This window comes from Bos mutus, chromosome 8 (assembly GCF_027580195.1).
Source record: "Bos mutus isolate GX-2022 chromosome 8, NWIPB_WYAK_1.1, whole genome shotgun sequence".
Taxonomy (NCBI): domain Eukaryota; kingdom Metazoa; phylum Chordata; class Mammalia; order Artiodactyla; family Bovidae; genus Bos; species Bos mutus.
The window spans coordinates 91,810,355-91,836,639 of record NC_091624.1 but is presented as its reverse complement, the minus strand read 5'-3'; the positions used below and the strand labels follow the sequence as shown (position 1 = coordinate 91,836,639).

Here is a 26,285-nt window from a genome sequence, read left to right as displayed (position 1 = left end):
CCTATATGCAGAGTACATCATGAGAAATGCTAAGCTGGAGGAAGCACAAGCTGGAAACAAGACTGATGGGAGAGATATCAATAACCTCAGATATGCGGATGACACCACCCTTATGGCAGAACGTAAAGAAGAACTAAAGAGCCCCTTGATGAAAGTGAAAGAGGAGAGTGAAAAAGCTGGCTTAAAGCTCAACATTCAGAAAACGAAGATCATGGCTTGGGTATGATTTACTACTATATGGTTTACTACATATATTAAACTATATATACTATGGTTTGTGTGCATGCTAAGCAGCTTCAGTTGTGTCGAATTCTTTGCATCCCTATGTACAATAGCCCTCCAGGCTCCTCTGTCCATGGGGATTCTCCAGTCAAGAATACTGGAGTCGGTTGCAATGCCCTTCTCCAGGGAATCTTCCCAAACCAGGAATTGAACCAGCATGTCTTACATCTCCTGCATTTCAGGTAAGTTCTTTACTAGTAGCACCACGTGGAAAGCCCAGGGTATGGTTTACTACTGTATTAAATACTATGTACTACTATTAAAAAACAAAAACAAAAACTACTATTTGCCACACTTTTGTTATAGAATTGAGTATTAATTTTTAAAAGGAGAAGATAAACGTTAAGTGTCCACATTTGCCAAAAATAAAAACAGGACTATGTCACAAAAAAATAATCCAGATTTAGAGGTCATGGCATTGATCACATGACTCACTTTCTTAAAGACTTTGGAAAAAACTGCAGAACTCAGTTCAGTTCAGTTCAGTTCAGTCACTCAGTCGGACTCAGTTAGAAGGGCAATTTATTCTCCCAGTAAACCCCCCCAATAGTGTACTGAGAAATGCCGAAATAGAAAGGCACATAAACTATGTCCTTGAAACAATATCAGGGCTTGAGGACAAAACAAACAGACAAAAAGGAAAACCCAATATGTACAAATCATCAGTTAGCTTGAATCCCCTACCAATGAAAATACATTTGGACTCATTTATTCATTGAGGACCTTCTATATGGTAGTGACCTGAATAAAATAAGACAAATGGATAGAAAAAATAATGACTGTTTTAAGAGAAGTAGGCTGGACAAGATTTGATAATGACATAGAACATATAGAAGAAGGATGAGTCTCCTTCGTGAGTTGCTAGACCAGTAGCTGACTGCTGGCCTCATTCACTGACGGTGAAGACCCAGGAGAAAGCTCACTTGAAGGGAATCAGGGTAAGAGGGTAAGTTCATTATTGGAAACACTGAGATTTGGGTTTCTGTGAGATATCCAAGTGGAGATGTCAAGAAAATATATATTAAGAGTCTGACCCTAACAAAAAATCCAGCTTTCAACATTACTTGGGGGTTAATCTTCATTGATAGTAATTAAAATCATGAAAATGGATGAGTTTACTTAAAAAGTATGTTTGAAGATAGAAAAGAGCCTGAGATAGTGATGAGAAATAGCAATGAAAACACAAAAATAGGAGAATCCACAAAGCAAAACTGAGCCAACTTAAATTGTGCGTGGGGAGAGAAAACTCATTTTTCTGCTTTTCCAAAAATAGAATTATAGAAATTATCTCACTGTCTTGCCACTATGGGTGGCCTTAAGTGTGTACTTAAGTGTGTGAGGCAAGGGTCATTTAACCAGGGTTTTAGGTGGCTTAGAGAAATCCTTTGTACACATCCGTAGACAGCTTGAGAAGCAGTGGCAGATAGCTGCAGTGCTTGCTACCAGAGAGTTAACTGGTTGTAGAAGGGAGATTTTTCAAGTTGCTCTCAGCTCTCAAGGTTAAATGATGAGAGGGCTTTCTTCATTGCACCTTCTCAAGAAGGTGAAATTGGGAGATTTAACCTGAATAATTCACGTGAAAATAAAACCATTTGGGGCTTGTCATTGCTTAATGTAGAAATCCATCATTATTTTACACAACTGGATACACTTAGTTCTTCACTTTTATCACAGAAAATCAGGAGGCGTGTAACTACATATTCATTCTCAGTAAAACTCTTTGTTGCCAAGATGAAGTACAAAAGTGGAGAGGTCAGAAAAAGAGCGTGCGTTCTCCCAGTATGTTTCAGTTTGGAGGTGACCTCACCGAACTGCAGAAAACTTGACCCTGATCACAACTGGCCTTCACAACAAGGCAGTGTGAGGCTTCAGATGTATTGAAGTGATTTCCCAGAAGTTTCCCATAGTCCTTTGGGATTTGAAAGAAACCTAACCTTTGAATGAAGTGAAACATCCTTTGCCAGAAAATTAGCATCATCATCAGGGGTAGCATTGTAAGAATGCAGTACCATTGTAAGAATTCAGGTACCAAAAGATACACAATCTAACTGGAGTTAAAGATATCGACAGTTCCTCTGTTATGGTTTTCCAGTAGTCATGTATGGCTATGAGAATTGGACCATAAGGAAGGCTAAGCACCAAAGAACTGATGCTTTTGAAATGCGGTGCTGGAGAATACTCTTGAGAGTCCCTTGGACTTGAATCCCCTACCAATGAAAATGGTAGCAAGGAGATCAAACTGGTCAACCTTAAAGGAAATCAACCCTGAATACTCATTGGAAGGACTGATGCCGAAGCTGAAGCTCAAATACTTTGGCCACCTGATGCAAGGAGCCAACTCATTGGAAAAGTCCCTGATGCTGAGAATGATTGAGGGCAGGAGGAGAAGGGGATGACAAAGGATGAGATAGTTGGATGGCATCACTGACTGAATGGACATAAGTTTGAGCAAAGTCAGGGAGACAGTCACAGACAGGGAAGCCTGGCATGCTACAGTTCATGGAGTTGCAAAGAGCTGGACACGACTGAGTGACTGAACAACAGCTACAGTTCCTCTGCAAGGGGGAAACTTGTCCTGAAAGGTCCATGACCTCCTAGAAAATGCTCCAGCAACTGACATTTTCCTTTGGTTACAAGATGGTCTCCTAATCCACAAGAATTGAAGTCTATTTGAGGTTCTACATACTAAGATAAATATTATTTAGTTATAAAGAAATAATTTGAATTTAGGCCCAAATGCTGTGTCTGAATCATAAGAGAATGATATAGTTGATGGATATTACATCAGAGGACCCTGGATTACCTGCATGCATCTGTAGTCCATCTCTGAAATCTCTCTCTGCTCTCTAAAGAGCAAAAATTATACTCAACTTCAGAATGTGAACAGCCCCTGGTCTTCTCCCTAGAGCTACTGAACACAGCAGGACATGTTTCTTTCCAGGCTATCACTATTTGAATCTGCAGGGATGTGCTAAAAGAAGCCCTCTCCCGGCTCTGCCTGGAAAACATTCTAATATCAGCATGTACCCGCCTGTGTGGTGGGAAGCCGAGCCCTCTTCCCCTCTGAGATGGATGAGAAGTGGGAGTTGATTGCTCCCGCTAAATAAGCTCTTAGGGTGTAAGTCTCTGTTCTTTGTCTCTTCAGTTGGAGGAAAAGACCTGTTCTTAGTTTCATCTTCAGACTTAGGAAATGAAGTTTCATCTTCAGTTTTCAATCAGACCACACCAGAAGCATGCACGAAGTACACGAAGGCAGAGAGGAGGTAGGGAACTTCTCTGCATGGGACAGGCAGAGAACACTTCATGGAATAAGTGACTGAATCTGCTCTTGAGAGTAAGTAGATGTTTTCCATGAAGGCAAGACAGCAAGAGTATATTTGGCAAAGGAAGTAGCATGTGTAAAGTCATAAATAAAATGGTGATATTTTCTGGATAACTGCCAAGAAATTAATGAAGTCTGAGGTATAAGAGGGGCTTTCCTGGTGGCTCACAAAAGTATAAGAAGTAGATGATGAGTCTAGTACATAAGAACCTCAATTGTGAGCTGCATGCATTGCAAACAGTCCTGGATTTTATTCTCTAACGGTGATGAGTTTCAGTGAAAAGTTATAGGCAGGGAAGGGCATGATTTGATTAGTGTGTACCCTGACTGTGAAGACAGTCTCAATCATCAGGCTCAGGGAACAGTTTCTCAGAATCTAGGGCCAACTGTGTTTAACAACTCTTTGCCTTGCCATCTACTTTACACAGGAAAGTGCAATGATTATATCACTTACAATATCAAAAATAGTCTAGACTTACATACACATGTCCTTTGGTCTCACTTCAGCAGCTAGAGAAAGAAGCAATCTATAAGAAATGCCAGCAAGCAGATTTTTTTGGACAGAGAGGGGTGACATTTGTGCACAAGAAAATGCCAGGGTAAATAAATTAGCACCATCTCCTCCTCTCAGCAGAAAAGCACAGAATATATATTCACTTTAAAGTGATAGAAAGTCAAGAGATTTTAATTTTATACTAGGCACCACACTCTCCTTAATTAACAACAATAATAATATCACATGTTTCTTGGATATTTATAAATTATAAACTATTTTCAAATTTAGTATTTCATATAATCAACACAGCATCTCTGTAAGGAGCTGGAGAGCTAGGCAGGACCTATCCTTTTATCTCCCATATATATATATCAAAAGGAGTAGTTCCAGAATCCAAATGCTATAGCATTGGGCTTATTCTTTTTTCCATTATATTCAATACTACATATGTAGGAGATAATAGACATGTGTACATTTTTGCTATAATAAAATTCCAGAAAGCCAAGCTAACTAGTTTCTAATGGATTGGGCAAGGTCATCCTAAACTCTCCAATCTGTTCTTGCACTCAGCAATTGAGGAGAGTCAGGTAAAGCAGGACATGACAGAGATAAATCCCATGAACGCCCCCTATGATCTCATAGCACTTTTTCCTCGCAAATCTCCCCTTTCCATCCCATCATCTCCTGTGGAATTCCGTTCTCTTAACAGGCTAATTATACATTTCAGAGTTTGAGCACAGAAATAACAACAACCTTCGGTTTATATAGCTTTGTTTTTTCTCATTCTGTTTTCAGAAGCCCAGAGTACTGTTTTAATTGCTTAAAGGGTAGGGAGGTCTTGTGGTGAGCCTGACTTTCCCTTTATGTTAAGTTGCTTGACTCCACAGTAATTTCCCTTTTTGACCACCTGCCTCTACCAAAAGGTAAAAGATGAAATGGAAGAAAAATAGAGCATGGCATATGATCACCACAGAATTAAAACCCTGCCTTTTTCTTCTATCATACATGGTTTATGAGTGAGGAATGCCTAAAGAGCTGGATAGGAATTCAAAAATGGGGTAAAAGTAAAACACTGAGCAGTTCAGTTCTGAGTTTGCCTGTAGGGAGGTAACCATCACTCTTCTGTCTGCCACTAACACCAGTGTGTAGTATAAAAGAGCCACGATAGCTAGCGTTTGAATTACACAGTAGTCAAGCTAGATAATTAAATTTCCCTTCCAGAAAGAATATGTCCCTGCTGAGGAAACCTTATTGCATGCTGGCGTTCATGGTGGCCATTATTAAATTTGTAGGACATGTCTTTGTATTATAACGATTCATGTAAAAGTTATCATTACATAACCCAAAATGGTCAGAAAAAGGAGCAAAATTTCAGCATGGTTTGAAAAAGGATCTGAAATCTCTCCCAAGATTTACTTTAAAAAGTGCATCCTAGCTCTGCACCAATAGCAAAGAGAACAACTGCCCAAAGTATTCTTGCTTTTCCTTGATGAATGGTAAATGGGGAAGCTTCTGCTATAGGAAAACTACATCCAATCCCTCAGAAACTTCTTCTAGACTGTTCTTTGAGGATATTTCAGTGTCCTAAGTTGATGTGATATAGGAGGAAAGTGTGATGATGACCTACCAATATGAAAATAAGTTCTGTTCATTGTTAAGGGATTCCAGTTTTAATACTGATTCCAATTTTGTGTATATGTTGTTGCAAAGGTTTCCCTCAGATATTAATTGGGCATACTGATGTATTTTTTAATAAAGTTTAAGAATGCACTACATAAGACACAAATATAATTTCATTAGACTCAAAACAATCTCTCCTAAAAATCTGTGCTATTGTGAATATCCCTTGTGTTTTCTTTAGAGAGACAAAAAGAGAGAAACAGATGTTACTATTATACTATTATGTGATCCTAAAGGGCATATGTGTCTCTCATTTCTATTTGGTTTGAATTCAGTGTAACATGTATGAAACAGTTATCTCTATCTTATGCCTTTTTCAACCCCCCATAGTACCTAGCTCAGAGTTAGTACTCAAAAAATTTTGCAAATAATTTGTCAATCACCAAGTAATTACTGAAAATCTGTGTAGCATTCATGATGTTTTTGCTCTATGGAAAATAGAAGTATGAACTTTGCCTTAAAATAACATAAACTTTTTGGAAAAACAATAATATTGACATTTCAAATGTTCCAGTATTTTTTAAACAAGTTTCAATCCTGAACATAATCATACATGTAGTATGGGTCTTTAAGGGTCTTTACTTCTTCCTTTGAGTTTATCATATCAAACATTTATTTCTCATTCATCCTTTCTACTTCTCCATGTTCTTCTAGAAAACAGGTGTTGTTGTTGTTGTTTTTTCCCCCTGTCAGTGAAATTGACTTAAATGAGTGTAGAAAAAAGTGAAAGATAGAAAGGTACTATTCATTTAATCAATATAGGTCTTCAATAAAATTTGTGTTCTCAAGTATTTTTCCTACTCTATAGTCAAATACCTCTTATTGATGGAAGAAAGGGTATCATATGTTTAAAGTGCTAATATATATTACTGACAAATTTGCGGATGGGAATTCAGATACGGTATATTTTCAATCACTGAGGAAACCTCAGTTGGCTACTTCAAACAGCTGCTTTTTGGTTTTATCATTGCAATTTTGTACTCTACCAGAAATGCATCATATCAGTCCCTTCTTAAACATCTCACCTAGCTCACCGTCATAAAGGACAGGATCCGTGCATTTTATCTTGGTAAAATAAGGCCTTTCATAAATGAACTCTTGTCTGCCTTTCCAGTCTCATTTTGGGTGGAGGTAGATGGCAATTTTCTAGGTTGACTTTGAGAAAGCAGCCAAAGAGGGTCACTTCTATTTCAGATTAGAAAGCATTCTCAACATTTTGGAAATTTATTTTTAAAATGGCTTATATCTATACTTGACTCAAAAAAGAGCATTTAACATTACAACAATAAGCAAGGAAGCTTAGGTGTTAGAATTGAGCAAATTCTGTAACCGATTGCTTTTTATTAGAATACAACATATATCAAAGGAGTAGAAATTCCAGACAGCTCATTATTAAATAGAAAGATGAATAAAAGCAGACTGCATTTTATCTAAGTTATCCAGCTGATCAATCCATTCAAATGAGTCTTTTTATTACAGGGATATCAGCCAAACTGGCACTCCAATCTCTGATTGATAGCTGAGAGTAGGATTAATTTGGGGTCATAAGAAAAGAATGAAACAACCATTCCCTTTTTTTATTTATAAATCTCATAAAGAGATGATAGGTCCTTAGACAGTTAGATAAATAAGCAAGCATATCTATGGTATTCTTTTTTAAAATTCCAGACCACTGTTTGTGCTATTTAGGTGATAATAAGCTGTCATTTAACACTCTTTTAATCATCCAAAAGAATTTAAACTCTCAAAGACTCAGTCCCAGGATTTACAATCCATGCCAGAATCTATGCTGGTAGCCTCTGCCTTCACTTGTCATACTGGATACTCAAAAACCATGCAATGGTGTTTGGGCTACCCAAGATTTTGGCTAGCTTTGTGCCTCCTTATACGTTCTCTTGCCCCTTTGACTAGCTTGAAGGTCCCAGGGATGTTATGTTGCTCTTAAATGGGCATTTTGAAATGTGCTGCAAGTGACAGGTTATGGTCAGGAGCCAGCTGTTCACATATTTGATCAGCCAGCGGGAAATCTTTCAGCAGTTCTTAAATAAAAAATACGGGATGGTGTCGGTGTTTGGTGACACTGTTTTTAATCTTCACATTTCTCACTGACAGGAGGTAATGGTTATCCATGGGAGACCTGTCACATGACAACAGCTTCTTTACCACCAGGAGAGTCACAATATGGCCTACGAAACTACCTTAGCAGTCATAGCATTTGGTGCTACTCTTTCTGGAAAGGCTATATTAGGCCAGAGAGGTTTAAAAAAGAAAGACTATATTATCACTAGAATTTCTTTTACTTCTAATTGTCTAAATTAGTATAAAATGCCTTCTCTAATAATATTAATATAATCACAGAAATTAAGGTAGGGCATAAAATTGCATTTCAATTCTGATATTCTTAAAGTTAGACCATAAATTGAACTGATTTACTGACAGGTCAAATTGATCAAAGAACTATCAGCACAAGACTGACATCTAGCATTCCCGTCATCATCTGTGGCAAGTAAAACTTTTACTTTGCTGCTGATTGGAGTGAAAGAAAGGGATGGGTTTCATTAGAAGGTCATGTTCTAAGGAATGTTTTATCTCAAATTCTGGAATTGTTCCAGGAGTATCTATCACCAATTTATAGAAGAGCCAGAGAACACTTCATCGTATTCTACAATCACTAAAAATTAGTATGTATAATAATAATACAAAGTATCCAGGTACAGAGGAAATACAAAGACAAAACTTGATCAATAATTTTTTAAAAGAAAACTTCAAGGCAAAGTAAAGCATTAACTTCAGTCAAGATCATAAGAAGCAACGGTCCTTTTCTTTGTGACCACCAACTTGAGCTTTGCTGATTTCTCTTCATGCAGTGATGATGGACTATTAGATACAATATAATTTACAAAGGTGTTTGCAATGTTTATGATAGAGAAGGTAATGCAGGAAAGCTTATTTCTGATATATGTGTGTTCATTGGAAGGACTGATGTTGAAGCTGAAATTCCAATACTTTGGCCATCTGATACGAAGAGCTGACTCATTTGAAAAGACCCTGATGCTGAGGAAGATTGAGGGCAAGGAAGGGAAAGGGACGACAGAGAATGAGATGGTTGGATGGCGTCACTGACAGAATGGACATGGGTTTGGGTGGACTCCAGGAGTTGGTGATGGACAGGGAGGCCCGGCATGCTGCAGTTCATGGGGTTGCAAAGAGTTGGACACAACTGAGCAACTGAACTGGACTGATGCACACATATTCATAGGCTCTACAGTGTAACTGCAACATGCAGACTAAATGTGGAATATAATCCTTTTTCCCTGGTGGCTCAGATGTTAAAGAATCTACCTGCAATGTGGGAGACCCAGGTTCAATCCTGGGGTTGGGAAGATTCCCTGGAGAAGGGAATGGCTACCTACTCCAGTATTCTGGTCTGAAAAATCCCATAGACAGAGGAGCCTGGCGGGCTACAATCCATAGGATCACAAAGAGTTGGACATGACTGAGCACACGTGCATATGCCCACACAGGAATTCCTTCAAAATATCTAAAATTCAGGGTTTCCCAATCTCAGCACTATGGACTTAGACCAGATCATCCTTTGTTATAAAAAGTTGTCCAGTGCACTGTAAGAGGTTGAGCAACACCCCTAACCACTACCAATTAAATCCTTCCTCCACCCACATTGTGACAACCAAAAATGTCTCCAGTCATAGCCAGACATCCATGGAGGGCAAAAATTACTCCCATTGAGAATCACTAGTCTAAATTGTTAAAAATTATTTCCTTCCCTTCTTCTACCCAATATAGGGCAAGCCTTGTCCTTAATTCTTCACATAAAAACTAAGACATCATTCTTAAAGAAGCATCTTTGAAAGCTTGTAAGTTTAAAATAAAAGCAGCTCAAGAATAACTTAGGACGATTATATGTAGCATTTCATGGTCCTCCGATTCCCTTACTGGGCGTCATTCTGATAGGCTCCTCCTGTGTGTTTCTCACAAAGGAACCACCTACTCTCCTACCACTACCAGTGTTACAAATACATTTACCCTCAGAAACCAGCCTTGCAAAATGCTCAAAGGGAGGAAGAATTTCTTATCCACCCATCGACCCCCACACCACTCAGGGCTGCCCTTTCTCTTCAGGGCAGCTAACTGACATCAGTGACACCAAGAAGGTGCTAAAGACAGACATCCCAGCTGACGCTCTCTAAACCCTTTCATTAGTTGTGAATTGAGTCCTGAGTTTAGCGACTATAAAAGGAGTTCTATGACTTCTCAGAAGTACATGAATAAAGATAACTATATTATAAGCTGTTTATCACCTTCGACCTACCCATTTAGTTATGGCCTAAGTCTGTGGACATAATATCCAAACCAACAGACTATCATTACTCTGTTATAGATTATCCACTCGTTACTAACACTCTGTGTAGGATTTTAACATCCCAGTTCCTTTCTTAGTTTTTAATTTAGCACGAGTGAATGGCACCTCCAGTTCTCTCCACCTGTACTCATCATCGTTCATCAAACTGAGACAAATGAAAAAATATCCAAAACTCTGCTTGAATAAGTCATGGTTTGCATATGGCACAGTGCATTCTAAATACATAGAAAGCCAAAAAAAATTTTTTTTAAATATCTCCACCAAAAAAAAAAAAAAAATGAATTGAGGGAGCTGACACATATAGCACACCAGCACAGTTAACCTCTTGTGTGAACTGGAAGCATTAGCACTGGTACTTTGCACTCAGGATGAATTGAAGGCTCCAGTTCTGAAAGATCAAAACTGCTTAGAGATTTGAAAAGGTGGCTTGTAGAGCCCTAACTTTTCAGATTTCAAAAATCATCAGGGCCGATTTCAGTCAAGGTGCCCCATTCTGTTTGTGTGTTGCAGAAGGATATCAGTCAAGCTTCATTCAAAGTATTTATTCACTATTAATGTACATTGTGCAGGTAGCAAACAAAACTTTTAGCATATCAATAGTTGTGTAAATACCTTTGTTTCTGAGCAATAGGAAACATGAAAAATAAATGCAATGAGGAAAAGAAAGACATTGAAATTTCTAGAATGATGTAAATAGAGAATTAACATAAATTTTTTAAAACATGAAATGTGGATATTTACCCACATTATGTGGTTGACCCCCCAGCTCTAAATGCAACTTTATTTTGGTTACTCTTGCCTATAAGTTTTAAATTACTTATATTTACTAGGCTTTTTAGTTATTTGCTTTTAATATATATATAGTGCTTAGAAATAGAAGAGTATAACAGAAAGCTAAAACTACTGGAAAAGTACAAAAATTAATCATATTTGATAAATATGTAAATCTTATTATTGTGTCATTTGAACTGTATTGCTCTGTTCACACTCCAACTTTTTCATTTATAGTGGTCCATAACTGCGGTGTTGGAGAAGACTCTTTTTTTTTTTTAAATTTTATTTTATTTTTAAACTTTACAATATTGTATTAGTTTTGCCAAATATTGAAATGAATCCACCACAGGTATACCTGTGTTCCCCATCCTGAACCCTCCTCCCTCCTCCCTCCCCATACCATCCCTCTGGGGAGGTCCCAGTGCACCAGCCCCAAGCATCCAGTATCGTGCATCGAACCTGAGCTGGCGATTCGTTTCATACATGATATTATAAATGTTTCAATGCCATTCTCCCAAATCTCCCCACCCTCTCCCTCTCCCACAGAGTCCATAAGACTGATCTATACATCAGTGTCTCTTTTGCTGTCTCATACACAGGGTTATTGTTACCATCTTTCTAAATTCCATATATATGCGTTAGTATACTGTATTGGTGTTTTTCTTTCTGGCTTACTTCACTCTGTATAATAGGTTCCAGTTTCATCCATCTCATTAGAACTGATTCAAATGTATTCTTTTTAATGACTGAGTAATACTCCATTGTGTATATGTACCATAGCTTTTTTATCCATTCATCTGCTAATGGGCATCTAGGTTGCTTCCAAGACTCTTGAGAGTCCCTTGGACTGCAAGGAGATCCAACCAGTCCATTCTAAAGGAGATCAGTCCTGGGATTTCTTTGGAAGGAATGATGCTAAAGCTGAAACTCCAGTACTTTGGCCACCTCATGCAAAGAGCTGACTCATTGGAAAAGACTCTGATGCTGGGAGGGATTGGGGGCAGGAGGAAAAGGGGACAACAGAGGATGAGATGGCTGGATGGCATCACTGATTCGATGGACGTGAGTCTGAGTGAACTCCGGGAGTTGGTGATGGACAGGGAGGCCTGGCGTGCTGCAATTCATGGGGTCGCAAAGAGTCGGACACGACTGAGTGACTGAACTGAACTGAACTGAAGTGAAAGTTAAGTCGCTCAGTCATGCCCGACTCTTTGCGACCCCGTGGAATTCTCCAGGCAAGAATATTGGAGTGGAATGCCATTTCCTTCTCCAGGGGATCTTCCAGACCCAGGGATTGAAACCAGGTCTCCCACATTGCAGGCAGATGCTTTAACCTCTGAGTCACCAGGGCAGACCACATAGTGGTCGATAAGTCCTGTTTAAAATGAGATAGTAATACAGAGCTAGATTAGACTGATAGATAGATTTAAAAGCTTGCTATTTTCTCTTTTGCATTTCCAGGACACGTGCTTTCCACTATGATACTTGCAGTAGTGAAAGGGCATTAAAAAAGCAAGGAAATAGTTCTGACCCACAGCTCAAAAAAATCATGGACAAACTATTAGCAGCTAATTATTTTTTTTAAAAAGAAACGATCCACTTCCATTTTTCCACTTCAACATGTAAAGAGCTTAGAAGTCATGACTTTTAGTTATATAAGTAAAGTTGAACAAACTGAAAATAAATGCATGATAGCAATATCATGAGGGAGAGGAGTAAGACGTTGGGCATATTGGATTGGCCAAAAAGTCATTAGAGTTTTTCCATACCTAAATGAACTTTGGGGGCAACCCAATAATTTCTTATAAATTACTGCACTACACATTAAGCAATTTGATACTATTTGAATAGGAATTAGAGATACCAAGGGAACATTTCATGCAAAGATGGACATAATTAAGGACAGAAATGGTATGGACTTAACAGAAGCAGAAGATATTAAGAAGAGGTAGCAAGAATACACAGAAGAACTATATAAAAAAACATCTTCATGATGCAGATAACCACAATGGTTTGATCACTCACCTAGAGCCAGACATCCTGGAATGTGAAGTCAAATGGGCCTTAGGAAGCATCACTATGAACAAAGCTAGTGGAGGTGATGGAATTTCAGTTGAACTATTTCAAATCCTAAACGATGATGCTGTGAAAGTGCTGCACTCAATGTGCCAGCAAATTTGGAAAATTCAGCAGTGGCCACAGGACTGGAAAAGGTCAGTTTTCATTCCAATCCCAAAGAAAGGCAGTGCCAAAGGTTGTTCAAACTACTGCACAATTGCACTCATCTCACACACTACCAAAGTAAGGCTCAAAATTCTCCAAGCTAGGTTTCAACAGTACATGAACTGAGAACTTCCAGATGTTCAAGCTGAATTTAGAATAGGCAGAGGAACCAGAGATCAAATTGCCAACATCTGCTGGATCATCAAAAAAGCAAGAGAGTTCCAGATGAACATCTATTTCTGCTTTATTGACTATGCCAAAGCCTTTAACTGTGTGGATCACAACAAACTATGGGAAATTCTAAAAGAGATGGGAATACCAGACACCTGATCTGCCTCCTAAGAATCTGTGTTCAGGTCAAGAAGCAACAGTTAAAACTGGACATGGAATAACAGATTGGTTCCAAATCAGGAAAGTAGTACATCAAAGCTGTATATGGTCACCCTGCTTATTTAACTTATATGCAGAGTACATCATGAGAAATGCCAGGCTGGATGAAGCACAAGCTGAAATCAAGATTGCTGGGAGAAATATCAATAACCTCAATATGCACAGGACACCACCCTTATGGCAGAAAGCGAAGAAGAACTAAAGAGTCTCTAGATGAAAGTAAAAGAGGAGAGCGAAAAAGTTGGCGTAGAAGTCAACATTCAAAAACTAAGATCATGGCATCTCGTCCCATCACTTCATGGGAAATAGATGGGGAAATAATGGAAACAGGGAGAGACTTTATTTTTTGGAGCTCCAAAATCACTGCCAATGGTGAATGCAACCATTCAGTTAAAAGACGCTTACTCCTTGAAAGAAAAACTAACCAACCTAGACAGCATATTAAAAAGCATAGACAGTACTTTATCAACAAAGGTCCATCTAGTCAAGGCTATGGTCTTTCCAGTAGTCATGTATGGATATGAGAGTTGGACTATAAAGAAAGCTGAGCACTGAAGAACTGATGCTTTTGAACTGTGGTGTTGGAGAAGACTCTTGAGAGTCTCTTGGACTGCAAGGAGATCCAACCAGTCCATCCTAAAGGAAATCAGTCCTAAATATTCATTGGAAGGACTGATGTTGAAGCTGAAACTCCAATACTTTGGCCACCTGATGCAAAGAACTGACTCATTGGAAAAGACCGTGATTCTGGGAAAGATTGAAGGCAGGAGGAGAAGGGGATGACAGAGGATGAGATGGTTGGATGGCATCACTGACTCAATGGACCTGAGTTTGAGTAAACTCTGGGAGTTGGTGATGGACAGGGAGGCCTGGTGTGCTGCAGTCCATGGGGTTGCAAAGAGTCAGACACAACTGAGTGACTGAACTGAACTGAATATGCACTTAGATTAGATTAAAATGCGTATTGCAATCCTAGAACAGCACTAAAAATCTTTTTTACAGTAGTATAATTGATATGCAAAGAGAAGAGACAAAATGAAATAGGGAAAAGTACTCAATTTTAAGGAGAAAAAGCATAAAAAGAGGAAAAATAACAGAAACAAATCTGAATGCCATAAATAAGAAAATGGTTTCAAATATAAGTTATATAATCTGTGTTAATAATCCTTCTAAATATGAAAGATCTAAATATGCCAATTAAAAGGCAGAGATTATCAGAACACCTAGAAGTAAAAGATAAGACCGAACTATTTGTTATGTACAAGAAACCTACTTTAAAAACTCAGAGAGGTTTAAAGTAACGGGATAGAGAAAGTTGTAGCAGGCCTACATGAAACAAAAGAAAGCTGGATTTACTATAATTATAGACAAAATATATTTCGAAACAAGAAAAATTACCAAGGATAAAGAGTGGCATAATATATGATAAAGGGGCCAATTATCCAAGGAAACGGAATGCTCTTTAACATATGTGCACCTAACAGTACTACAGCAAAATATGTGAGGCAAACTCTCATAGAACTGCAATGATAAAAAGACAAATGTACTCTTACTTTTTTCAACTTCAACAGCTCTCCTTCAAAAAAAATTGGTAGATCAAACAGGCATAAAACCAGTAAGGGCATAGTTGTCTTAAACAGCACTATCAATCCATCTGATCTAATTTACGTTTATAAAATAGTCCATTCAATAAGAGAAGAATGCATATTCTTCTCACATTGAACATCCACTAATACATACCACATTCTAGGGCATAAAACACCTTAATAAATTTAAAAGAATAGAAATCATACAAAGCATGTTCACAGACCATCATGGGCTTTAACTAGCATTAGAAAAGACAGCTGGAAAATCCAAATACTTGGGTACTAAATAGCATAGTTCTATAAATATAAGGTCAAAGGAGAAGTTTCCAGGAAAATGTTTTTTTAATTGAACTAAATGAAAATAAAAATAGAATATATGAAAATTTGTGAAATATACTGAAAGTATTGCTTAGATGGAAATTTATAGCATCAAATGCATATATTAGGAGAAAACAATGATCTACAACTCTGAGTTTTCATCTTAGAAAACTAGAAGAAAAAAAGTAAAGCTCTCACTGTTTGCAGAGGACATGATACTGTACATAGAAAACCCTAAAGATAGAATCAGAAAATTACTAGAGCTAATCAGTGAATTTAAAAAAGTTTCAGGATACAAAATCAATACACAGAAATCACTTGCATTTATATATACTAACAATGAAAAATCAGAAAGAGAAATTAAAGAATCAATCCCATTCACCATTGCAACAAAAAAATTAAATATCTAGGAATATACTTACCTGAAGAGACAAAAGAAGTGTACACAGAAGATTAAAAGACACTAATGAAAGAAATCAAAGATGACATAAACAGATGGAGAGATATTCGATGTTCCTGGGTAGGTGGAATCAATATTGTGAAAATGACTATACTACCAAACGCAATCTACAGATTTAATGTGATCCCTATCAAATTACCAATGGCATTTTTCACAGAACTAGAACAAAAAATTCCACAATTCATATGGAAACACAAAAGACCTTGAATAGCCACAGCAGTCTTGAGAAAGAAGAATGGAGCTGGAGGAATCAATCTTCCTGATCTCAGATTATACTACAAAGCTACAGTCATCAAGACAGTATGGTACTGGCACAAAAACAGAAATACAAACCAATGGAACAAGATAGAAAATCCAGGAATAAACCCATGCACCTATGGATACCTTATTTCTGACAAAGGAGGCAAGAATATACAATGGGGCAAAGACAGTCTCTTCAATAAACGGTGCTGGGAAAACTGGACAGCTACATGTAAAAGAATGAAATTAGAACACTTCCTAACACCATACACAAAGATAAACTCAAAATGGATTAAAGACCTAAATGTAAGACCAGAAACTATAAAACTCTTAGAGGAAAAGATAGGCAGAACACTCAATGACATAAATCAAAGCAAGATCCTCTATGACCCACCTCCTAGAGTAATGGAAATAAAAACAAAAGTAAACAAGTGGGACCTGGTTAAACTTAAAAGCCTTTGTACAGCAAATGAAACCATAAGCAAGATGAAAAGACAATCCTCAGAATGAGAGAAAATAATAGCAACGACACAACTAAAAAAGGATTAATTTCCAAAATATACAAGCAGCTCATACAACCCAATACCAAAAAAACAAACAACCCAATCAAAAAGTGGGGAAAAGATCCAAATAGACATTTCTCCAGAGAAGACATACAGATGGCTAACAAACACATGAAAAGATGTTCAACATCGCTCATTATTAGAGAAAGGCAAATTAAAACAACGAGATATCACCTCACCTCAGTCAGAATGACCATCATCAAAAAGTCTATCAACAATAAATTCTGGAGAGGGTGTGAAGAAAAGGGAATGCTCTTGCACTGTTGGTGGGAATATAAATTGATACAGCCACTATGGAAGACGGTATGAAGATTCCTTAAAAAACTAGAAATAAAACCGCCATATGACCAGCAATCCCACTCCTAGGCATATACTCTAAAGAAACCAAAATTGAAAGAGACACATGTACCCCATTGTTCAGTGCAGCACTATTTATAATAACTAGAACATAGAAGCAATGTAGATATCCATCAACAGATGAATGGATAAAGAAGTTGTGGTACATATACACAATGGAATATTAGCCATAAAAATGAATGCATTTGAGTCAGTTCTAATGAGGTGGATGAACCTAGAACCTATTATACAGAGTGAAGTAAGTCAGAAAGAGAAAGATAAATATCATATTCTAACCCATACATATGGAATCTAGAAAAATGGTATTGAAGAATTTATTTACAGCAGCAATGGAGAAACAGACTTAGAGAATAGACTTAGGACATGGGGAGAGGGGAGGAGGGAGTGAGATGTATGGAAAGAGTAATATGGAAACTTATATTACCATATGTAAGATAGATAGCCAACAGGAATTTGCTGTATGGCTCAGGAAACTCAAACGGGGGCTCTGTATCAACCTAGAGGGGTGGGACGGGGAGGGAAATGGGAGGGAGGTTCAAAAAGAGGGAGATATATGTATACAAATGGCTGGTTCACATTGAGGTTTGACAGAAAACAACAATATTCTATAAAGCAATTGTCCTTCAATATTTAAAAAAAGTAATTTAAGCCTAAGGCTAGCAGAAGAAAAGAAATAATACAAAACAGAGCAGAAATCAATGAAATTAAAAATAAGAAAACAATAGAGAAAATCAGCAAAACAAAATACTGTTATTTGAAAACACCAATAAAGTTGCTAAACACCTAGCTAGGCTAGCCAAAAAAGGAAAGAAAGAAGACGCAAATTATCAATATTAGAAATGAAAGAGGGGTCATCACTACTAATTACATGGACACTAAAAGTAAAATAAATTAACACTGGAAACATTATAGCCCAAAACATCAATAACATGGATAAAATAAACCAATTCCTTGAAAAACACAATCTACTGAAACATACAGGAAGAGAAACAGATAACTTCAATGAGCTTTATATCAGGTTTAGAAGTGGAACCAGTAATAATCTCCCATAAATAAAAGACTAAGCCCAGATGGTTTTCCTTGTGAATTCTATCAAATGTTTAAGAAAGAAATGATGCCAATTTCCCACTATCTCCTCCAGAAAATAGAAGCAGAAGGAATACTTTCTAATTTATTCTTTAAATTATGTTACGCCAGCCACATTGGTCTTCTTGGTTTTACTTAACTAAACTAGGAATATTTCTACCTCTCGGTCTTTGCACCTTCTGGCCCTTCTATCAGGACACTCTACCTCAAAAGTTCCTATGGTCCATTTCTTTACCCCTTTGAAGTTTTTATTCCATGAGATCTGGCATCTATTTAAAAGAGCAACACCATTGCACCTCTACCATCACTACTTATTCTCTTTCTCTGCTTTGTTTTTTACCTCAGCACTTAATTGTATCTGACATATTATATATTCTACTAGTCACTTCCTATTTCTCCTAATGGAAAATTCCATAAAGATAAGAGTTCTTGCGTATTTTTTCCACTGTTGCATCTTCAGTAGAAAAGTGCCCCATCATAATAGTTGCTCAATATACAACCATAATTGCTGAGTAAATGAATGGTTGAATTATGCAAAATAATGTTTGACTTTTTTCAAAGCCTGGTTTACACTGAAAAGCATAACTCAAGAGCTGCAAATAATTCCTTTTTTCTTTAGGAGAGAAGACAACAAATCCTACAACAGAATTGATTCCACATTTTCTCCTGCTGAACAGGTGATATAAATGCATATGCATTTTAGGCAAAAGGAAGAGTGCAATTCATTAACCTATTGAAATCACCAGACTTTTTTTTTTCCTTTTGTCCTTAGAATTTTTCTTTTTTTAATTTGGTTATTTTTAATTGGAGGATAACTGGTTTACAACATGGAAATCAAAACTGAAAAAGACACTTGTACCCCAGTGTTCACTCCAGCACTATTTACAATAGCTAGGACACAGAAGCAACCTAAAATCATAACACTTTTTAATTTAAATCATTCATGTGCCATGCAATTATATAATTTCTTTATATCTAATATTATCTTATATTGCCATTTAAAATCCAGTATGCTTTAGAGTGTTAATAAATGTGATGCCATATAATTGCTTAGCACAGATTCCAAGCACTTATAATTTCTCAGGAAATGTTAGCTATTATAAGTTTGTCCTCAGGGAACATGTGCCTGCTATTTTTATAAATAGTCACCAGATGGCATTCTGGTTCACTTTGGGTGAACACTATTCATGAATTTCTCTTGGAAATATCTAGAAAATTAAAAAATCTTAACTACCATCTTTTGCTAGTCAAGCTCTTTACAGTCAAACACTGAACATCAGAATTTACATAACTTATCATTTATAAGTACTAGAAACAAAAATCCGTGACCATCATAACCATTTCAAATGGTCACACAAAATTCCTACATTCTTCAATGCTGAAATACCATTTAGTATTTATTTATTTATTTATTTTTACTTTACAATATTGTATTGGTTTTGCCATACATCAACATGCATCCATCACGGGTGTACACGTGTTCCCCATCCTGAACCCCCCTCCCACCTCCCTCCCCATACCATCCCTCTGGGTCATCCCAGTGCACCAGCCCCAAGCATTCTGTATCCTGCATCAAACCTGGACTGGAGATTCGTTTCTTACCTGATGTTATACATGTTTTAATGCCATTCTCCCAAATCATCCCCCTGCCCTCCCTCTCCCACAGAGTCCAAAAGACTGTTCTATATATCTGTGTCTCTTGTGGTGTCTCACATACAGGGTTGTCGTTACCATCTTTGTAAATTCCATATATATATGCGTTAGTATACTGTATTGGTGTTTTTCTTTCTGGCTTACTTCACTCTGTATAATTGGCTCCAGTTTCATCCACCTCATTAGAACTGATTCAGATGTATTCTTTTTAATGGCTGAGTAATACTCCATTGTGTATATGTACCACAGATTTCTTATCCATTCATCTGCTGATAGACATCTAGGTTGCTTCCATGTCCCGGCTATTAGAAACAGTGCTACGATGAACACTGGGGTACACGTGTCTCTTTCCCTTCTGGTTTCCTCGGTGTGTATGCCCAGCAGTGGGATTGCTGGGTCATATGGCAGTTCTATTTCCAGTTTTTAAAGGAATCTCCACACTGTTCTCCATAGTGGCTGTACTAGTTTGCATTCCCACCAACAGTGTAAGAGGGTTCCCTTTTCCCCACATCCTCTCCAGCATTTATTGCCTGTAGACTTTTGGATCACAGCCATTCTGACTGGCGTGTAATGGTACCTCATTGTGGTTTTGATTTGCATTTCTCTGATAATGAGTGATGTTGAGCATCTTTTCATGCATTTGTTAGCCATCTGTATGTCTTCTTTGGAGAAATATCTATTTAGTTCTTTGGCCCATTTTTTGATTGGGTTGTTTATTTTTCTGGAATTGAGCTGTAGGAGTTGCTTGTATATTTTTGAGATCAGTTGTTTGTCAGTTGCTAAATTTTTTTATCTCTAATTCTGCATGCTAAATATCTAGAAATCATACTTGACACTTTTTTCTTACCCACCACATAAATTCTATCACCAAATTCTGTTGACTTTATTTCCTTTATATTTCTCAAACCCATCCATTTCTCTTCCTACTCTATTGCTCTTGTCATAGAAAACTAACATCCACTCTTCCCTGGAGTAAATCTGGTGACAAACATGATTATACTAGATATGTGATGAAAAACATTCAATTGAATGCTTCCTACTAGTACCTTAGAGCCTCTACCACACTGCTGCCTCTTCCTGAAATGTCTCATTCTCAACCACATCCACTATTTTCACCTATTTAACACTCTTTGTAAATTAAATGACTTTTATTTCTTTGCAGAAGCCTTTTCAATCTTTCTCCACTGCAGGTTCTACTGTTATTTGCTATCAGAAAGCTATATTCCATTTCTTCATTTATATCACTTAATAGTTTTAATTAACTTTATGAGATTTTGATTACAGTTTTCCTCTCTCAGTAATCTATAAGTATTTAAGAGCAGAGATTATGTCTGATTTTGTTTCATTTAATCGCCAACCTCTCCTTAGTGTCTGGAACATTTAAAGCATTCAATATATATTTGTTGAATGAATGAAGGAAGGAAATTTCTCTGTTGATTATATGACTCAGTTCCAACAATTCTCAGTCTCTTTCTGTCTCACATTCCAGTTTCTGAAAGATAAAATCTGACTATCCCTGCCTAGATCATACCCAAATCCTGGATCAACAAACTACGGCCAGAGGTTTAGAGTTAAGAGTAGAAATGTCGTCACAGAGAGCTCATATGTATTTCTCTAGAAAAAGGGAGATTACTTTGAGTCAGCAGCTCACTAAGAATTATCTACTGTAAATCCCTACCTCACTGGGTTGTTACAAGGAGTAAATTAGAAGTCATATTTACAGATAGTGTCCTGCCCTGTCTGGACTATATGTTTGGCACTTCAAAGACCTTCTTTTGCTTTAAATTACCTTTTCAAGTATTTTACATGCAAAAACAAAGATTAGAAGCCTGCCTCAAATATTTCAACATAGATTTTTTTTTCACTAACTCATTTAAGATTATAAAATCTTCAATCAGATAAATAAATGTTTTAAAGCATGTATTCATAACAATTACCTGGCATAAACCATAAAATAGTAACTCTTCATTTCCAATCATATATTGAAAAGCAATTATTCACAAAGCATTGACATTAATAAATAGTGGATAAGTAAGCTTCACACTCAAAGAGCTCATAGCCAGGGTGGTAGAAGATATGCAATCGGGATGCAATGAAAAGTCTTATGTAAGAGCTGAACACCAAACACCACAGCAGTACAAAGGAGAGAAAATGCCACAGAATAGATAAGGAGATTTCTGAAATGATATTTAAATATATACATGAAATATTCTTCTTCACAAATTGCTATTGTGTATTTTTATTCCTTCACAGGAAAAATGTGGAGGCTATTCTGTACAGGCTTTCAGGTGGTGCTAGTGGTAAAGAACCCAAATGCCAATGTAGAGACTTAAAGAGGTGCTGGTTCGATCCCTGGGTTAGGAAGATCCCTTAAAGGAGGGTGTGGCAACCCACTCCAGTGTTCTTGCCTGGAGAATCCCATGGATAGAGGACCCTGGCAGGCTATGTTCCATAGGGTTGCAAAGAGTCAGATATGACTGAAGCGACTTCATACACATGCACACATTCTCCTGTTCACTTGAGGAGCAATATATAGGCCTTTCAAATTCATAACTGCTGAGTGTCATTTAGTCATAGAAAATCCAGACTCCCATGAACATTTCCCTTTTCTGACCTACAAAACCCCATTTTCCTACCATTTAATGGTTAGAGAGCTTCCCTGCTAGCTCATATCTTATAAAAATTAGAAATGGGAGGCAGATACTGACAAGTGGGGACTACACTGTTGTATTTCATAACTTTTACGTATCTACTATCCCTTGAATTCCTTGACTACTAAGACTCCACAATGAAACTGAATTTTTCCCACAAGTGGTTGATACTCTAATTTTCTCAGTTTAGAGGAATCAAACTAACAAAGCAGTTCAAATATCAACTGAAAAGCAATCATAAAATCATGGAGCAGAGGAAGAATGTGAATTTCATCATGGTCTGGTTCCAAGTCAGTTGATTGAACATAAAACATTTTATACACTTGCAAGATTTCAAGATTTAACCTGTTTATACATTCTCCTCTCTTTCACAAATTGGATTAGACCTAACCTTAGAGAAGCTATAGCTAATCTCACTGAGAGAGTACCCACAACCCTGAGGAATGAGTTCTTCTTCTATCTTTTAGTAAGCTGAAGTTCTCTCACATACCCTTAGTTATTTTAAATTATTTGAGAATAAATTATAAAGGTTAGAGGGCTAATTCAGAGAAGCTAATCCTCTTTATACCCATCCTCAAGACAAATTCTATTTATTTTTATTATCTGCACTCCTCCATGTTTCTCCTCATCTTATATTTTTTCACTAAATGCTGCTTAGTAAGCTTTTCTTCAAGTAATAAATTCACTTTAGAATAAATCTGTTATGCTGTGCTTTGTTAACTCATCATGCAAGAGTAGGAGAGACAAAGCGTATTTCCTTCAAAACTTCATTTACCATGGAAATACAGTAACTTCAAACAGTAAAAAATAAATAAATAAATAACATCCCATTGAATATGATATTAAACCGAATGTGAAGAGCATATACTAAAAATCAAACTCAGTCAATGAACATACTATCCTAACATGATCAAAAGCACACACACTGTAGCTCAGCTCTCTGACTGAATGCACACATGTTAAGAGCAAACACTCATCAATTTGCATTCTCATCTGTTACTCTATGGATCTGGCCTCCCCAAAATGCCTTCCTTAGAGACAGCAAGTCAACAATATTCAGAATGGCGAGTAGAAATAAACTACAGTTATGTATCATCATAGAAAGAAAAATTTTATACAGTTAGAACAATGAAGTGGACTAACATGTGTACACAGAAAGATCCAGAATAGCATACAAGACAAACTCTCACACCAAACACACAAGTGACACCAGTAATGAGAGTAAAGGAGCTGTTCTGACAACTACATCTGTTACCAAAATAGATACCGTGACAAATAAAAATAGCAAGAACAAGCCCTGTAATGGGATTAAGACAGAGCATAGAAAACTAATGACTGAGGATAAAGAAAAACGTGGTGACAATGGCAGGTAGTGTGACAAATGAAATGCTTGGATAAGCAAAATTTGGGAAACCAGACAGCTGAAAGACCTAAGACCAAGACTGAGACAAATCTGTCAGCAATACAGATAGCATCACGCTGTGCCAGAAGACAGTGCTAAATTATAAATGTTAATGATAGATGGATCCAGCAAAGCCACAAGCAGAACAAAAGAAATGAAATGGAAAAACACCCCTGCTGCAGTGTTTGATGTAGGTCTTCATTTTAAGGAAGATATAATAGCCACGTTCTCTTATGAAGGGCTATCTTTGATTTCACATACACTGGCAACATGCTATTAAATGCCACCAACTCTTTTCTACCTTTTTCCTTTAGTCTTTAGAAAATGTTCACTTACATACAGAATCTTAAACTCAGCAGTGAGTCTTCATCAGGCAAGATGAGAGAAGGAAGAAATGAGAGATAGAGAACAAAGGAAAAAGGAGAAATATGAATTTTCAGAAAAAGAGAAATAAAATATGGAAAAAAGCTAAGAGAATTTTTTTTTATCAACTATTCAAGTACGTGTTGTTGCTAGTGTTTATTCACTAAGTCGTGTCCAACTCTTTTTTGACCCCATGGACTGTAGTCCACCAGGTTCCTCTGTCCATGGGATTTCCCCAGACAAGAATATTGGAGTGGGTTGCCATTTCTCCCTCCAGAGGATCTTCCTGACCCAGGAATCAAACCCACATCTCTTGCATCTCCTGAACTTGCAGGCAGAATCTTCACCACTGAGCCATCTGGGAAGCCCATTCAAGTGGGCTTTATTGAGCCACTATTGTGTGACAGACCCTGGCTCCAGGTGTCAGAGGCAAAGTAGTGGGAAAAAACCAGTCTGGTTCCCGGCCTCATGGAGCTTATAATTTGGTAGTAGAAAAAGACAAAGAACCACACAAAGGTAAAGTTGAAATGTTGGTAAGCATAATGAAAAGGGGAGCATGATTCTCTGACAGCATAATAACAGGGATTATTGGAGGGCCAGAAAAATCTTCTCTAAAGAATTGATAATGAAGTTGAGATGTGAAGCGGCAAAGGCTTGAGGGTGTAGCTGGACAGTCCTCTAGGTAGTGAGACTGGCACACACTAAGGCCCTGTGGTGAGAAGAGCAGGAAGAGAGAAGGACTAAAAGACCGTGGGGTGTGGAGGTGGTGGTGGGTTGTGTCTGGAGCAGAGGGAATTTAGGAAAAGATGGCATGCCTGATGAAGCTGGAAGACTAAGCTTTCATTCAAGCTCTTGCATCTTCTTCCTAAGAGCAGTAAAAGCCACTGAAAGGTTTAAGCATAAGAGTAGAACAGTGTCCATTTACTAAGCAGCTACCACACCCACAATAATGGGCCAGCCCATTTGTCAAACTCACCTCCTCAGTCACTGCAATCACTCCATTACCCCTGGAAGTCTTACTCTTCATCCAGCATGCCAGACTTGTTCTCAATTCTGCATCTGCTATTCACTCAGCCTGTAGACCATTTTCCCCAACATCCACGTCTCACTCTACACTTTACCTCAGTTCTCTGCTCAAATGTCTTCTCATACAAATCTTTTCTAGGGCCCGCTATTATCATTCTCCTTTATCCTCTTAACCTGCTTTATATAGTTTTACCATTCTTATCACTAATAGAAATTATGTTCTAAATTTATTCTTTAGCTTTATAAAACACACACACACACACAAACAGAATTTGACTGTAAGAAGGCAGGGAGTTTATTGCTAATTATGCCCAGTACATGGAAGTGCTCAGTGAGAGCTGAGTGAATGAATGAATGATTCATAACTAATATTATCACCTAGATTACAAACACATAAAAGATCTGCCTTCTGGCCTGGTAACTTTATTATCTACATTCTTTCCACTAGGTCATTCAAACAAAAGAGCCTCCAATTCAAAAAGAACGATCAGTCAGAAACACTTACTTTTCTTTCCTACTTGCATCAGAATACAGTGATATATAGGAGATGTATATAAGATTATTCTACATCAGGCATGCGAAAGAGGACACATGTGCAACTTCACAGGTAGAACCAGTAGGATTAGGGATATTATTTGAAAAAATAGTGTTGCTGTTCTAGTTGAAAAGTATATAAATATACACAGAACAGAGCATAACTGCATTCCTAGAGTCTAGAAGGAGAAAACCAAAAATCCCCAAGTACTGTCCTTATGTCTGTGTAAACCAGCATGGAAAGGAGCTACCTTGAAGGATCAGGATAATTAAATACTATGAATATTTATTAAGTGTACATTTATTCATTGAGACTTTATTGTGAACATTAATACACAAAGCACCCTAATAGAGGCTGAGGCAAAATTAAGTCATACTCCAGATGCACTCCATAATATTGAGGGAAGAAGAAAAATTCTAACTCTGGTTTTAAAAAGACAATTACAGGGGAAACAAAAACAGCAAAAGATGTGTGCTATAGAAATAGATTGCAATGGG

The 26,285-nt window shown here is 37.3% G+C and overlaps 1 pseudogene; it reads left to right on the top strand.

Moving 5' to 3' along the window:
- The first annotated feature begins 439 nt into the window (after positions 1-439).
- LOC102274240 (tigger transposable element-derived protein 1-like) overlaps positions 440-26,285 on the top strand; it is a 103,812-nt pseudogene continuing 77,966 nt past the window's right edge.